The sequence below is a fragment of the Mastomys coucha genome, unplaced genomic scaffold, assembly GCF_008632895.1.
Source record: "Mastomys coucha isolate ucsf_1 unplaced genomic scaffold, UCSF_Mcou_1 pScaffold14, whole genome shotgun sequence".
Lineage (NCBI taxonomy): Eukaryota > Metazoa > Chordata > Mammalia > Rodentia > Muridae > Mastomys > Mastomys coucha.
In genome coordinates, this window is record NW_022196896.1 from 83,289,303 (window position 1) to 83,293,764 (window position 4,462).

The following is a 4,462-nucleotide window of genomic DNA, read 5'->3' on the forward strand; positions in this document are numbered from 1 at the left end:
TTAATGGGTAATTTCCTTCCGTAGCAACGAGAAAACGACTGCCTAGTTAATGTAGTCTTTGCGTAGAAATCTACTGCAAATGATGGAAATTAACAAGGCAGGAGGGAGAAAAGGCTAGAGGAACCGCCGCAGCCACACGTCCCGATCTTGGGGCTGCGCTGTTTTCCTTTGGGAAACACCTAGCGAGGCCGACAAGTTCAGGCCTAAAGCGAAGATCTAGAGGCCAAGGATAGTGGCCAAGGTCCCTCCACCTCCAAGACCGGGTCACTGCCAGGGGTCCCCGCCCAGAGTCGAGGCGATGCCTCCCTACAGCGCCACCGCGTGGGCTGCGGCTGCATGCTGCTGCGCTGGCTGGAGCGTACCGTTCTGCAGCGCCCGAAATCCTCAGGTTAATGAGGAGTGGAGCGGGTGCGGTGCCCAGCCCAGGGCACCATCAAACTCCTCAACACCAAACTGTGACCGCGTATGTGACATGCTTGTCTGCAGTTGCGCCCCGACGCTTCTAACGAACACTACGCTTAAAAAGAGCAAGGCATGCCATTCCGCCAAGCATCCCAAACTCCTGGCAGGCCGACCCACACCACCCTAGCCCGGGCAGGGGAGCTCAGGCCGTCGGATGCCAGGCGGCCCTAACCGGAGCAGTCGCCGGAGCTCACTGTGACTCCCGCTGCTAGGCTCGAACTTCACAGAGAACTTGTTCGAGCCAGGAGGCAATGTCTAGGCACTTACTGGGACCACGGATGAGGCAGGCGCGTAGTCAGTGTATCCTGCAGACCAAATTGCCCAGGGACTGTTGGGGGACGTAGAACACTTCCTTGGATGGGCGCTTTCACTTTTTGCCAAGGTCACGGGAAGCCCACAGGCACTCTCTTAGTCCAGTTAGGCTTGACGCCTGAACTAAAGTCCGTGTGGCTGAGACACTGCATCCCGGGACTCTGTCCTCTTCATCCAGGGTGCCTTCCCTCGGCGTCCTGAGGACAAGCCCAGCAGAGCTAGGCGTCACCTGGTGCCGGTCTGGAGTCGCTTTAAGACGTGGCTTAGAGTACTTTGCTAGGAAGGGTATTGTCGTCGTCGTTGTTGTTGTTGTTGTTGTTTAATAAATTAAATTCTCTACCCACCTCTACTCATCCCCTCACTTGCACACATACACAAATAAGTACACAGTGGAACTGCCAGCTATTGAAGTGAGTAGCCGACTCAGAAAGGTGAAAATTCACCTAGTGCCCACCCTAATTATAACAGGAGCATGCCCTGGACTCCCGAACGTGCAAGTTCCACGCCAGGCCAGATCTGCGTCTTTGGAACCAATGACCAGTGCCACCCAAAATATATATCACTGCAGTCGGGAGAGCTGAATTGCGGCTCTCCGCGACAACTTGGCCTGCTCTCCCACAGTCTCAGCAGCAGCAGCAGTGACCTGTTCATTTCCGATACCTGGTAACCATGACCATCTTACCCTGCCAAGCCTCACAGTTCGGGCCAAGTGGCTCACCTCAGCTCTCTGCGCTTGCCTTCGCCCCTCTTGCCCAGTCACTAATGAGAAGTGGTAGGTCAACGAGGCGCCGATGCCGGCTGCTCACCTCCAAGAACCAAGGAAGGTGCCCTAGGCGTCGCAGGTCCAGCCCCGGGGCTGATTTAAATAACTAATAATCTCAGAGAAATTTTACGAGGGGAACTTTTCCTTTTAGTATCAATAAAGCTTAGTAATTGGGTTTGTTGGTTACCTACGCTTCTCTCTCTCTCTCTCTCTCTCTCTCTCTCTCTCTCTCTCTCTCTCTCTCCCTCCCTCCCTCCCTCCTTCCCTCCCTCCCTCCCTCTCCTTCTCTCCCTTTCTCCCTCTCTTCTCCACGTTTTTCAAAAACGGAGTGACTACACGGTGTGCGTTTGTGTAGTGTGTGTGAGTGTGAATGTAAGGAAGTTGTTTTGTTCGGTTTCAAAGCCCTTTGCATACAGAACAGTCATGATTGCGTTCAGGAGTGGTGAGTTTTGAAAGGTGAACAGTGGTTATTTCGGAGGAGAAAAAAAAGCGCAAGAAAAGTAGAAGAGGAAGAAAGGTTCTATACACTTTACCATTTTGTGTGACAGTCGAAGAAAACTCCAGTGTTTACTTAATATTGCCTTTCAACTCATTTTCACTGTGTTCAGATTCGTAGATTTTAGTGATAATTTGGTTTTAGTAAAAAGTCTATTCCATAATACAATTTAAATTTTTTATGTTTACTTCTACTTCGAGCATTTTTCCAACAGTAGATATCTTTCCTGCCCATGTATTAAGGTTTAATTTTTAGGATAGAGAAGATTGATTGCTCCATGTACAAGAATTGCTTATAGTCAATTAGTGTCTTTGCAGTAGTTTCAATCCATAGGAAAATCTTGGAAAGTAAAAACAACCGAAGAGTGGTTTTCACTAAGCATGTGGGCTTCTTGTTTGTTTTGGTTTTCTTCTTTTACACATAGAAGTTAAAGACTGGACTTAAAAACAACTTGGAAATGTGTTGCACTTAAATTTACCTGGAGTTAAATTCTTTTTCAAAGGCAGCACAGCTAGTATATACAAGTGTCATTCAAACGAAAAAAAAGAACATTTTTGCCGCAGCATTATTAATAGGAGCAGATACTAAGTAGTCAGAGAAGAAGAAATGAGATTCGAGTTTTCCAGGGGGCAAAGTGTCGGCTTCTGACGTTACCAGAAGCTACCCAAACCTGAGCGGGCACAGCTGCCTTGTTTTCACTATCCTTGGGAAAACTTGTCCTTCGTTCACTGTTTGCTAGGAAATTGACAGGTTTTCCTTGCTCCTGTGGTTTTAGACTGGGAGACCTGAAGCTGGCTGAGGGTTGCCTCTGCCAAGTAACTTCCAGAGTTCAGAGATTAGAACTACCCCCTCTTCACATCCCAAGAGGAAAGAGGTATCTAGCTAACCTACTGGGCTCAACCTCCTCATCCAAAGGCCAGCAACGCCTGACCCTTCACACTCTTTGAAGATTGCCCCAGCCACACTGATGCTCAGCTACACGCAACAACACCAGCACATCCTGAAAAGCTCTTATGGACCTGTATCTCTTCTTCCTGCCTTCAACGAGGGATACTGGCAAACAACTTTCCTTTCCCGTTGGCTCTCCATCAGGTTCCTGAAAATACTCATCACCAGGGAACCGACAGTGCAGTGCCTGTGTCCAGGGAGCTCAATGTGAGTCATCTTTGTTCTCTGCATTGGCCAGCCATGTCGAGGAATGAAGTATTCTCCTGCTGGTGTGTGATTTTGAGGAAGTGCCAGGGAAAGTTGGAAGGAGTCAGGAGAGAAGTGCAGGTCCCAATGGGGGTAACCTAGAGCCCTAGTGCTAGGCACCTCTGGCTCCTCAACTCACCCTCTAGGCTATCCACTGCTGCTTCCCTACTCTGGACTTGGGTCCCAACAGCATTGCTCTGGGAACCCTGGCTGTCCTTCATAACTCCCTGTTATCCTGAGTTTTGGTTTCGGTTCATCTGTTTTCTGGGGATGCAGAAAAACCACTTTTATTCTTTTTCTGGTCTTGCCTCATTTACACTTTTTTTTTTAAGAACATCTAGCCTGGTTTCTGCCGGACCCTCTGCCATCTCCCCAAGTTCTTTGTGCAAGAGCAAAAAGTGATTTGTCTGTTTATAGCAGGTTTAATTAAGACAGTTATGTACCGTGAACTCTTTAGGCGCCAATCAATGCACTTTGATTTGGAAAGTCAAATAGAATCACATCTTACAGTTGCATCACCGCTCACCGCCCAGGCTCTTGAAAATACTGGCTGTTGTCCTACACCCACTTCCCAGGAGCTGCTCGAATTCCCGGCTGGACAAGCTGCTCTTTGAGTTCCTAGAGACCTCAAGTCAGGATTTTGGGCCAGATCGAAACCTTCTGGGTTAAGACCATGAAGGGTTCGATGCTCAGAGCATTCCTGGTGGCTGGCAGCTGAGAAGCTGGCACGGGACTTGATTTGACTTTTAAAATGTTGGAGAGTTCTGAACCCCAAGGCCTTTACCCTCACACCTTCCATCCTCCTCACTATGAATCTGGGTTCATGCCTCTCTACTTTCCCCAAGATATGCCTTCCCTCCCCTCAACTCCGCTCCAGCCCTGGCTGCTTTCCGGTTTATCACTGAAAACCTCCAGAAACTGGAGTGCAGCTATTTTAGGGCGTCGGCCATGCCTTTCCATTTTTTTCAGTCCCTCTCTTTCCACCCAAAGTCTTCCTCTCTCAGAAAGAAAAGGAGACAGGGGATGATGGGGATCTGAGATAACTTCCTCCCAGACAATGTTTAATGGGAACCCCTGGACTCAGCAGCGAATGGGCTATTGACCTTAAATACTGAGCTCTCCTCTACCATCCCTCCGAGAGGTCTACCTCCAGCCTCCAGATCTTGCTTAGACCAGACAGGCAACTTAGTCTTCATCACCTTTGAGTTTCCAGACTTCTCCCTCCCCAAATCACA